The sequence below is a fragment of the Triturus cristatus genome, chromosome 5_2 (genome assembly GCF_964204655.1).
Source record: "Triturus cristatus chromosome 5_2, aTriCri1.1, whole genome shotgun sequence".
Lineage (NCBI taxonomy): Eukaryota > Metazoa > Chordata > Amphibia > Caudata > Salamandridae > Triturus > Triturus cristatus.
Genome location: NC_140588.1, coordinates 330,989,016 through 331,001,983, shown reverse-complemented (window position 1 = coordinate 331,001,983; position 12,968 = coordinate 330,989,016).

Sequence of the window (12,968 nt, the reverse complement as noted above, 5' to 3'; positions counted from 1 at the left end):
GGAATCTAGACACCCGAGATAGAACATGACCTTCACAAGACATGGTTTTAACTCTCTTTGGGATAGAACCCACAAACATCACATGGGATTTGGAGAAGTTCACTCCAAGATCAAGTGCAATCATAAATTTAGCAAAAGAATCTAAAAGCTTTTGGAGCCCTACAGCCGTACGTGCTAAGAGAGCGGCATCATCAGCATACAATAATGCTGGAATGTCAAATTTGCCTGCCCTAGGAATATCCTTGCATGACTTAGTTAGTGTAGAGCCCAATTCGTTAATATATAAAGTAAAAAGCAGGGGGGCTAAAATGCATCCCTGCCTAACGCCGTTAGTGATTCCAATTTTATCCGTGGAATTGCCCTGCCGGTCATATCTGACCGTGGCGGTGAGGTCTCTATGGAGATCTGCTAGAAAATAAACGATGTTGGCATCTATTCCACAGTTTAATAATAACCCCCACAATTTTGAACGATTCACTCGGTCAAACGCCGAAGACAAGTCCATAAAGGCCAAATACAAGGCCCCTTTTTTAGCAATGGTATACTTGCCTATTAGGAGTTGGAGGTTCAGGCTCTGGTCTATGGTCCCGCGGCCCTTTCGAAACCCATATTGTAGACACGAGAGAGTGGCTGTGTCTTCTAACCAATCAGTTAGTCTGCCCAGGACCACACGCCCCAGAACCTTCACAGCTGAATCAATAAGGGAGATAGGTCGGTAGCAACTGGGATCCCCCCTGTTACCTTTTTTAAAAATAGGTATGATTACTGATTTGGACCAGGTGTCAGGAATCCCAGCAACACATACCCGGTTAAAAACATTGGTTAATACTATGGACCATGTCTCAGGATCAGATTTAAAGAGGTCCGCTGGTACGCCATCAGGGCCAGGGGCCTTGTTACTCGTCATCTTACTGATGGCCTCGACCACCTCTTGATTTGAGACTAATAAAGTATAAGGGTTCGCAGTGGTGGAAGATATACTCAAATCACCACTAGATCCCATTTCATAGACTGTTTTAAAATGTGAGTGCCATGATTGTTTCCCGATGCCGCAATCTAGTTGATCATTTCCAATATCGGAAAAAAAAGGTTTATTGACCACAGACCAAAACTTTGCACTGTTTCTTATTACGTCCACGCTGGAAAGTTCTTCCCATGCTTCCTCCCTGATCACCTTTTTCCTGGCATCCAGAGTTTTCTTGTATTCTTTTCTCAACTCCGCAACCAAAATCCTATTCGCTGGCTTAGATTTCAGGGCAGCCATTAGCTTTCTGTTGGCGGATGAACAGCTTTTATCAAACCAACCTAGCTCTGCCTTATCTGTGTGTTTCCCAGGACGACTCAAGTCGGCAAAGATCTGACTACAGATGGCTGAGTAAGCCAGAAGGACCTCATTATCCCCTGCTTCGAGGTCCAGGCAGGTTTTTAACTCAGAGCCAACCTTACTGTTCAAGTTGTTATAAAAATCGCCAGGGATTACTTTACACCATCTGATTCTACGCGCCTGATCAAATGGGCAAATATCGGATTTATCCACTCTTGTTGGGGGTTTAGCTGGTTTTTCGAAGATGTTACAGAGTATTAGGTTCACAGGGTTATGATCACTTAAATGGGACCAGGTCGTCTCATATTTTTTAATATTAGCCCCCAAAACAGAACTAACAAAGATGTAATCAATAACCGAGTCTTTCCCAGTTCCTTTAAAAGTGGGAATAATTTCTCCCTCCATAGACGGGAGGAACAAACCGTGGTCTGCCAAGATGGATTCAAGGAGAAGTCCCGCCGCCGAATGTTCAAAGTGTACAGCACTTGAATCAATCGGTCCCAGAGGATCCGAGGAGAGACAAAGATGTGGACAGCCATGGATGTTAAAATCACCCATCACTATAGTAAGGCAATTCTTACTGTTGAGTTTATTGGTCTCCATGCGGTCAGCTAAAAAACTATTTAATGCGGCCAGATGATCGGTCGTGGCAACTCTATCATAAGAGTTATAAAAATTCTTAACCAAAAAATCAGGTCCCTCATTCATCAGGATAAAAATAGCCATAAAATTTGGCGAACCTGTTTCTATTTGAGAGAATGAGCCAGGTATAGATGCTGATATTAACATTGCCAGCCCTCCCTTCGCCCTCCCTGAGCTAGATGGAGTGGCGGATACAAAAAAACTCTCGTACCCATCCATGTGCAGCGTGTCCTCAGTGTCCCATGTCTCTTGTAAGCCAATAATGTAACCTGAACTAATTAGATCTCTCCAGGTGGGATCATCTACTTTGCTTCTGAGACCAGCTACATTCCAAGAAATCAATTTAGAAGAAATACCCAATGGCTCCTGATTTAAACCTAGTGAAATGGAACCGCAAGTTGGGGGATTCACAATTGGAGAGACAGGGACTTGTATATCAGGGGAGTTGACTTGATCGCTGGTCTTTAGTCACTCAATGTCATCCAAATTGGAGAAGACCTCAAATCTGTTGGAGACAGGGACAGCAAAATTATTAGTGGGGCTAAATCTAGTACCGAGTCCAAGTGGTTGAGAGGAAAATGATGAGCCAAAGTGAGGTGGAGGATAAAAGAAACCCAAGGGGAGAATATTCACATAATCTTTATGAATTCTCACAGACCCTGCCTGTCTTAAGATGTCAATTACTAGCCCTGGGGATCTAAAACTTATAACTATGCAGTCACCCTCTAGATGTTTAACAGTCTTTCCTACCCATGGTACCCTTCTAATCATCATAAAGTGCTTATTAAGGTGATGTCCCAGGACTGTTTTATTCGACAGATGATGAAGGGCCTTATTTTTCAAGGAAGACCAATGTTCCTTTTTATTTTGCTCTAGTTTAGGCACATTGGCTAGAATAATGGTGTAGGGGCATGCCTCAGCTGGCAAGTGTAAGGAAAAATCCCCTCCTTGCTGAGGAACAGGAAGATATGAGCCCCCCTCCTTAGTCTGCGTTTGCCCTGCCGTTCTTAAGGTCTTGCCCAAGTTATCTAAGGCTGGTTGCGACGTCGTAGATCCTGGGCAGATGGGCGCTGCCGAGGGTACTGGTTGTTGTGTGGAAGTGATCATGGAACTCAATAAGTTATCTACCGAAGCCGTGAGTGTACTTAATGTATCTCCTGCAGCGTTTTTTAGACCTGTTTGGGGTTCTTTGCTTCTGAGGTGAGATTCCATGATACAAATACGGTCCTCTATTCTTTTTAGGGTAGCTATTATAGGCTGTATTAATGAGGTAAGATGTGCTTCCATAGTTGTAATAATGCTAGACATAAATGTCTCCCTATTCTGGTCCAGCTCTACATTTAAACTAGTTTGTCTATTCTCGCCAGAATTTGCCCTGACCAAGTGAAGAGAGCTAGAGTTCAGTTTCTCCTGCCTAGAAAGAGGAGTAGTGATCCTTGGTTGCTTAGCCTGCTTTCGATTCCCCGCAGGGTTATTTATGGCTTTCCTTTTACCACTAACAGAGTTTCCCCCATTACACTTAGTGCCATTTTTCGACTTGGACTGTCTAGTATGGATAGCCACGGGTGAGGGGACACTGCTATCTGTACTTAAAGGAGTGATACTAGTGGAAATGGGAGTAGAGTCATCCGCCATCAACTCATTGGGGATAACACGGGGATACACAACTGCCGGTATAACATTCGAGGAGGGCATATCAACTGTGGGTTGCGGGATACTTAGGTGGCCAATAGGCTCAAGAGAAAGTCGCCGTTCAACCAAAGCAATTTCATTGACTACGGCTGTTTCAGCCTGTTTTAAATAATTGTCCAAAGTCCCCATGCCTGCCGCCCTCGTACTTAGTTTTGCGTTCCCTCGTTGCATGGTTCACGCCGGTCGTAACAGAATACGCAACAAAGGATTGTGCGACTCACCACAGCAGAACAGCAGTCAATAAGGGATTAAGGATCAGGCCAGATGTAAAGGGGATAGTCCCAACCCAACCTCTTCCGACCTCTGACGGCCTCAGACGGTCCGCCCTTTGTCCGGGCCTCGTCCGGCGCACGCCCGCGCGCGTCCCGCGTCGCGGGGGCTCTCCATCACTTTATGCGCTTCAGGCGCGCTTCCGCTGATGTTGGCGGGCTCGTCCCGCAGGGGCCGCCGGGAGCTGTAGTTCCCCTGCACACAGCGGCCGTTTAACTGGTGAATACGGCGGCGGCAGGGAACCCCAAGGTGCGTTGATAGAGCGCGTCCCACTAGCGCTGAGTAGACACCGTGGCTCTTGACACAAGGAGCAAAGAAACCGCCTCACAGACAGACACCCCCGCTCTGCCGAGGGCTCTCGATCACTTTATGCGCTTCAGTCGCGCTTCCGCTGATGTTGGCGGGCTCGTCCCGCAGGGGCCGCCGGGAGCTGTAGTTCCCCTGCACACAGCGGCCGTTTAACTGGTGAATACGGCGGCGGCAGGGAACCCCAAGGTGCGTTGATAGAGCGCGTCCCACTAGCGCTGAGTAGACACCGTGGCTCTTGACACAAGGAGCAAAGAAACCACCTCACAGACAGACACCCCCAAGAGTCATTATTTGACAAGAGGTTCAGAAGCAACCCCTTAAACAGTGGTGCTGGCAAATGTCCCTACTGTGTCACCCAGTTCTAATGAGCACTGGTCATCGCTGATGAATAAATCTCTCCATTTCCTCAGCGTAAGGACTGGGATTAACATCAACCCTTTATTCTCAGAATTTAAGATGGCTCAAATAGGTTGGGTCGGGCAGTCCAGAAAGTTACTCAAAGGGGATTGTGTTGTGCTATCATTCAGGTCCCCGGATTTGGTACAGCTAATATTAGATAGGGCGGGCAAAGGGCCTGTTAGATCAGATGAGATAGCCACATTACCCTTGGGGTATTTCTATCCTCCACTTGCATATGCACGGCATATTGCCGAGGTGATGGGACTCTTTTATGGTAATCAGTCAAGATATGCAGTCCCAGTCAGCAATCATTTTAACATCTTTAATACATTAGAAGATGTCGACTGACTGACCTATAAGAGCAACCGTATAAGACCCATAGACAGGCAAGTTGGGTACCCTGGAAACAGGGTGTCAAGGCAAGAAAACAGACTTCTAGTCTCAACAGAGCAGGATAAGCCTATTTCATGTATGGCATGTACAGCAGAAGAAGTGCAGGTTATGGGGTGTATACCATGGGATCAGCCTCCTCCCCTGCATTGTCCAACTTCTCAAATCTCAGCGGAAGAGGCCCAGGTTATTGGTCCTACTTCCTGGGACCAGGCCCCGCTACCTGAACTACCTAATCCCCGGACTACAGTCCAGCAACAGATATGTCACGAAGATTGTAATTCCCACGACCTGGAGGTAGCTAGTCCCCCCCCTTCGCCACTGTGAGCACTGGGTGTAGCCTTGTATCATGGAATATATCAGGCCTACGCTCCAAGATTACCAATCCTCAATGGTTTGATCATATATTAAAATATGACATTATCTGTCTTCAGGAAACATGGCTGAAGGAAACCAATACACATGAATGGCTTTAAAACATTTAACACTCATGGTATACGGGGTCTACATGGTAGAGCCAAAGGTGGGCTCTGTAAATATGTATCCAATAAGCTAAATTTTACTAAAACTGAATCTTACCTAGAGTCTCCTTATTACCAACTGTTATTATTGTATTCAACTGCTTCTCACTGTACGATACTGGTTAATTTTTACAACATTTCACTCGATTGTGTCCCTAATGTGGTTAAGAAACTCTGCACTGAATTAAGAACTATGTGTAAAGTAAATGCTAAAGATAAAATGCTCATTATGTGTGGGGATTTTAACTGTGCCTTCTGCCCTTATGAGGACGATATGATATGTGGTTTTAATATGGAAGAAGGCATAAGTAATACCCACTTCTGCCATTCTAGCACAGGGGAACTTTTTAACAAACTTGTGAATTATGCACTAGACCTGCTCCTATGCCGCAGACTTTCAATGGTAGGGGCCTTTGTTCCACAATAGACTATATATTCTTATCAAATATGCATGCATCTAGAATGCTCACGTTCTCAGTTGATACCAACCCATTGAGCGATCCTTTTCCATTATGCATAACGGCAATACTTACTGCTAACAGACAGGGAAGGGATGAACAGGCAGTAGACGAGGCATTAGCCAACCTAAAAATTGACAATGTTAACAGGTATACCCTTCGCTGGAATATGATGGATCCCGACGTAGTAAACAAACAACTAATCACTAGATGTAGACTGGCCTTTGACACTTGCCTGAATGAATCAGCATCTCCTGAAAGTATTTTATCTTCTTTTCAAGTCATAGTAGGCGCGGTACGGGATGTATTGTTTAAACAAGGTGGAAAAAACTGTGTTTCCCAGTGGTGGTTTGATTCAAATTGCTCTCGAGCATATTCCTCCCTGAAACATGAGTTGCATAATACTCCTAAGAACATCACTAAGAACAGGCTGGCTCGAAAGAATTAAAAACTGGCCCTTATAGAAAGAAAGAATGCTTTAAGAAAAGAAGCTTGGGAGCTGCTTATTACAGCTTATTACAGCTTCACAAATGAAAGACAGCGCCACCATTTGGAAAGCTGTTAAAAGATCATTTTTATCTTCGGGAGGGGGTCCAACCATTGAAGTAGCTATTACAGAGGGCCAATGGATCGTACATTTTTCAAGGATATATAATGGTCAATGTACTTCCAATGGCCATGATAGCGACATTTCTGGAACTACTAATTACACGTTGGACCTACACTTCAGTATAGACAAAGTAAACAGGGCACTCTCTTTAAGCTCAGGTGGTAAAGCTTCGGGACCCGACGGGATCCCTGTGGACTTATATAAGTCCAACATCATTCTGTGGGCACCCATTATTACACAAATAATTAATGCTAGTTGTCAGGCTGTTTTTCCGCCAACTTGGGTGGAATCCATCATTTTCCCCATCTTTAAAAAGGGGAACCATCAGGATCCCACCTGCTACAGCCCATTTCTTTACTGGATTCCATGGCCAAAGTTGTGGGACGTATTATTTTGGAGCGCCTTCAGTTTTGGGCTGAGGATGATCAAATTGTATCTGACATTCAATATGGATTCGGTGAAGGATTAGTGACTGTAGAGCAGAGCTTAAATCTAGCTATTTTAATGGGGAAGTATATTAGGGCAAAAAAAGGCTAATTATTTTTAGCTTTTGTCGACCTAACTGCTGCCTTTGACTGCGGGCTCCTTGGACTTGATCGGACCCCCTCTTTCGTACCGTTACACAGACGTCAGAAATCTACACAACTACAGGAAGATTAATTCTCATCCTAAAATCGACATACAGTCGAAATTTTCAAAGACTATCCGTACGACAGAAAATATGTTCACGATTTTAATTAAAGTTGCGTGAGAACATTAAAAAGATTCAGAAAGAGTCTTGTTTATGCAATTATTGTCCTGAAGATGGTCTGACGGATTGACACCTCCCAAGACCGAAACGTCGACTATACCATCTACTTCCAGTATATTTGTTATGCACAGTAGACTATCTGCTCAACAATGAGTTTTGTCCCTGTTCAAACCAAGTTGGAATAGATGTTTTTTGATGAAATGTGGATTTAATATCGTTCCCTGCTTTCATGAAATATTGCTCAAACTTGTGTTTCCATCTGTACTCCTTTTTATCCTTGATGAATATATAAAGATTCTGGTGTTTCAATCACAGTAAATTCCTGTGTGTGTTGTTGTTTATGATTGATTATCGGACAAGTTGATTAATTTCACAGTGGTGTTAATTCATTTCAATACATCAATAGATTAAGTTCTTTGAAATCTGAAAATAATTTCTACATCTTAAACAAAATCCCTTGTTGGCAAGTTTACCTTTTCAATTTTGACTGCGTGCGGCACGTAAAGCTTTGGGAGATTTTAGAATCAATGGGGGTTGACATAAACATTATCTGTTTTCTTAGGTGCCTCTATAAAGGGGCAAAGTCACGTGTAGGTTTTGGCTTGGGGGAGAGCGCACTGCCTCCTTCCCGATCAGGACGGGGGTTAGTCAAGGCTGTGTTCTAGCCCCCTTCCTTTTTAATCTTTACATTAATGGGCTAGGGCTGCCCAAGATTTTCCCCAAATAGGCAATCGTCACATACCAGCTCTTTTATACGCGAACAACGCTGTAATAATGTCCCGTACGCAGATTGGTCTCCAAAAAGTCCTAAATAATTTTTCTAATTTAATGAAGGACCTCAATCTTAGAATTAATATCTCAAAGACTTTTATAATGAGATGTGGACGTGGGAACCAGAAGTAGAGTAATAATATGTAGAGGGACATCCAATAGCCCCGACCAACAGCTTTTCATATCTAGGCATTTTATTTAGCCATAATGTCACTTGGGCTCAGGCAGTTGCGGCAAAAAAGCTGGCACTGATTAGAACAACGACTGCTCTTGCCAGCTTCACAAAAAAACGGGGACGGAATCCCCCAAGAGAACTTCTGAAAATATATAAAGCAAAATGTGTTTCAACTGTTATTTATGGAGCGGGAATTTGGGGCTTTGCTGACACACATTCAATTAGTGGAGAATACTTTTCTAAAATATATTCTGTCAGCACCCTCTAGCACTTCCACTTATGTTTGTCATGCCGAGTTGAGTCTCTCATACATATCCGACCTCATAAAATTGGAGCCAATTCTTCTTTGGCACAGGATTTGGTCAAAGGACAAGACTAAACTAAATAGGGAACTTATACAGGATAGCCTGAGGCTGGACGGGGCACTAAAAATCCCATGGGTCAAGTATGTCCAAGAGTTCATGAAAGACTTAGGCCACCCGGAATATTTTACCAACCCGAGCATGATCACTCTGACCTGCAGGAAAAGCCTGAGAAAGGATGCCCTCGTTTTTCCTGGATAAGCTAAGACTATCGGATTAAATTGTAAAGCCTAGCGTCCAGCAAAATCAGATGGTTCTTACCACTTTTAGCTTGCAACCATACCTAATATTTGTACCTGGTGGTTTTGTAGGATCTTATTAATAAGACTCAGACTGGGGACCATCCATGGATTTGTTTCTTTCCCAAATATGAATGATTGGGCAAGTGAGTTACAACCATGTCCATGTGACAACCAATCGACTCAATCCTCACTCCACCTAGTTTTATTTTGCTAATTTTATGTAGAGCTAAGAAAGATCTGGATAGTTCCAATTTTAAAGACCTGGGGGTTCAGACAATGCTGACTGGCCTTTATCAAGCTACAGCTCCTAGAAAATGAACACGTAGCCTGGAGGATATCTATGTTTTTAAAAAAGTCCTTCATCTAAGAAAGAGCATCGTGATCTAGGACTCAGGAGGTGATTATTTTTATGCTCATTATTTTATTTAAAAAAATATATATATATACGAATTATACATCAAGTTTATAAAAAAATTTTGTGGATATTGTATTTAAATTCTGATGTAAATTCATGCATTATTCTTGTATTTTAACTGTGCTTTTATGATTGTAATACTGCAATCAAAATAAATCTTATTTGATTTGATTTGATTTGACAAGAGGTTCATAGTTTTAGTGGACCCTCAGACCCACTCATCACCTGCGGAAGTCTACAGAAGGCCTGCCTTCTTTTTGAAAGACAGCCCTGCTGCTTGAGGCCTGCCTTTTTCTCAGAGTACTACCCTGTTGTTATAGAGGACTGCCCTGCTGTGTGAGGCCTGCCTTGCTGCTTAAAGGAGAGAGGGCCATCTTGAATCTAGGACAACTATAGTGACTCCAAAAGTCAGTTGGCTGACCTCCTGTTCTGAGCTTTAGGAACACAACAAGCTCCAGAGGCCTCCCTGCAACTGCCTACCTGTCCTGCTGCAACTGCCCATGCCTTGACAAGCCTGAGCCTTGCTAGCCTGTGCTGGAGTGGGTTTCTGATCTACAAGAGGTGCCTCTCCAGGTGCCGGACCCTTGGCTGACATTAGTTAAGCTCCTCAAGTGAAATCCAGTAGTTTTGAACTCTACGAACCAGACTTTGAAAAGGTAACTTTTTTTGCGGGATGAACCTGGCCCCTGTACCCAGCTCACACGTCATGTGGTAGGCCTGAACTTGTGACTTTGTCCCAGTTCAGTGCAACCAGATATCTAAAGTTAGTGATTTCTACTTCTTAGAGATATTTGTACATAATATTTTAAAACTGCATATCTCTGGTTCTACTCATTAGATTTTTTTCATTTTGGTCTTGTTTTATTTATTAGATATTACTCGTTCTTTCAAAATTGGTATGGATTATTCTTGTGTTGGGTTTTCCCTTTATTACTGTTTGTGTGCTGCATAAATACTTAACACTGCTGATAAATTAAACTTAACGGCTTTTGTGCCAAGCTACCAGAGGGCAATCACAGGTTCATTTGGTGAATGTTGTGGTTCACCCTGACAAGGATTGTGGTTGTTGCTTGACAGGGATGTTCACTACCCTCAATCAACTCCGTTTCTCACAGAATTCCTAAAGAGGGATTGGGTATATGTTAACTGGGAAGTAGGTACTTGATAAAGTATGAAGTGCCCATAGATGTGGTGCGAGAGGAATGTGTTGAGGGTTTGGAGGAGATAAGGGGGAGAGGGTAGGCAATAAAGGAGAAACTAATGAAGATAATGGTGGGGGGTTGGATTGAAGACGAAAGTTACTAGACAAGAAGTTGTAAGAAATGGACAGGGTGGGTGTTGATAGTCTGGTCAGGCCGGGGATTGATTGGAACAAGGGTTGTTGGAATATGTGTGTTCGGGAGGAGAAGAGATTGAAAAAGAATTTGAATATAGGAAGAGGTCCAGGTGGTTATATGGGGAGAGGAAAGCCCAAGACAAGTAGAAGAAGGTGGGAGGCAAGATAGCAGAAGGCAAGAGGGGTAGGTATTATGTAGGAGCCTTGAGTAAAGGCGAGAGGCGTAGGTGTTATGTAGGAGCCTTGAGTGATGATGTAGGAAGTGGGTCAGTGATGGACCAAGTGGTTATATAGGGAGTAGATGAGGTAGAGATAAAAAATAGGTTGGAGGTGTGATGGTTCTGATGGCAATAGGGAAATAGATGGATTAGGCAACACTGGAGGAGGAAAGGGCTAAGAGGAGTATGGAGTGTACGTAAAAGGTCTTTTGACTTTTCCTCTCATTTTACCAGGGGGCTCTTGGAATGTGTAGGCCTTGTACAATTGCCCACTTTGCCCATGCCTTAAAACGTATGTGGCTGCAACCTTGCCCGAATTAAAGAAGCGAGAGGTGCTCGGCAGTGGGTACCTGGGATGACTGGGGAGATCAGGGCCACAAGAAGAGGTCTGAGTTAAGTAATCTGAAGCCCAGAGCAACCTCCCCCCAAACCTCCACTTTTTTCCAGCAGTGCAGACAGGAAAGCAATTTTGAGATAAAAGCTGAGAGGAGCAAATGAAGGAGCCCTTTCCTCCTCCCCCCCACTCCCCCATTGGAAAGGAAAAAGCGTCAGGAGGGGTGGATGAAAAATCTTTCTCCCCCACCCCAAAAATAGCCTTAGAAAATAAAATCATGGAAGTGGATGTGTGCCAAGACCTGTAAAACGTGGTAGCATGGGTCCCAGAAGTGGACGAAAGAATATCTGACCTGAAAGGCATGGTGAGATATCTAAAAAGAAAGCTGACACAGCTAATGGAAACCACCAAATTAATCCCCCCAAAAAAGAAGTGAATACACAGATGGTAGAGCCGGAATTAGTACCCTAGGAAATTGGGATTGTCAGAAGGAGTGGAGGTCACTCAACCAGAATGGTTCCTGGAAAACTGACTTAAGACCATAGTTTTGACACAGGATTTGTCACAATGCTTTATTGTGGTGTGAGAAGTGCTTAATTTAAGCCGGTGGTTTCTGGTGTTCTGCACCACCACTTAATTGTGAACACCGGCACTTATAACAGTCTGCCATATGTGGCACTGTTTGTCTAAATTAGAGATGAACACAACAACATTTGTTTATTTATTCAATATACATTATAATGACAAGTACCTGCCGCCCAAGCCATGCTTATAGCTTTGGGGGCCTGGAATAGTCCTAATTGTCACACTTATAGGGTGTGATGGTTAGTAGTTGTGTTGATTCTGTTAGCGGCTCTGGCAGGGGCAATGAGTGGTATAAGTCAGTGGCCTCCTGACAAGGGCCCTGGCACTTTTTATCATAATGATTTTTATTTTTTACAGTTTAATCACTGGGAGTGAACCCACAGAACCATAGTCCCCGGACTGCTACCTGGAGCTGCCCATGTCCGGCTACTGGGAGTGCAATGCAATTCTAAAAGTGGCTAGGATAAAATTGAAAGCACCTTATGAACTTGCCCTGTAATGTTTTTTCTCGATTACACAGGGAAGGTTCTGAAATTACAAAAGACATTTGATGAAGTGAAAAAGAAATTGGGGCCAATGTATTTCAGATACAATGGACGCTCCTCTTCCCAACAAAATTAAAAGTACTTCAGTGTTCAAGAGGCTACTGCTTTAAGATACCAGAGTGAGCATGTAAATGAGCATCAGAGAGAAGAGACTTGAGGAAAGAAAACAAGACAACACGGGAGAGGGGTAAAAAAACGATACTCTTTCAAAATAGAGTCTGGATTAACGTCCTTCAACAATATTTAGCTGCAAGATGGAAGTGTGTTTCTTGGAAGATACCTTAAGAGGTTTTCCTGTACCTTGACAGGAGCTGTACCATGAAGGAATTTGAAAACCCAACAAATCAGTTCAAAAGTAATTTGTTTATGAGCGGGGACCTTCAAAGTGCGGCAATTCCTTCCCTAATGCTATCAGAATTTCTTATTGTCCTGACCAGCATGGTCAGGTTTTGGATTTACCAGAGAGTTTAGATAAGTAAGATCTGGTTCAGGTGGGGGTATGGCTTGGGGAAGTAAGGTTTGTTTTACTCAATAAAGGTATTAAGAAGTGGGCTTAAAACGTTAGGCTACATGGATTAGTAAGGGGGCTTACCCGCAAAAAAGATGGGTTTTAGGTATT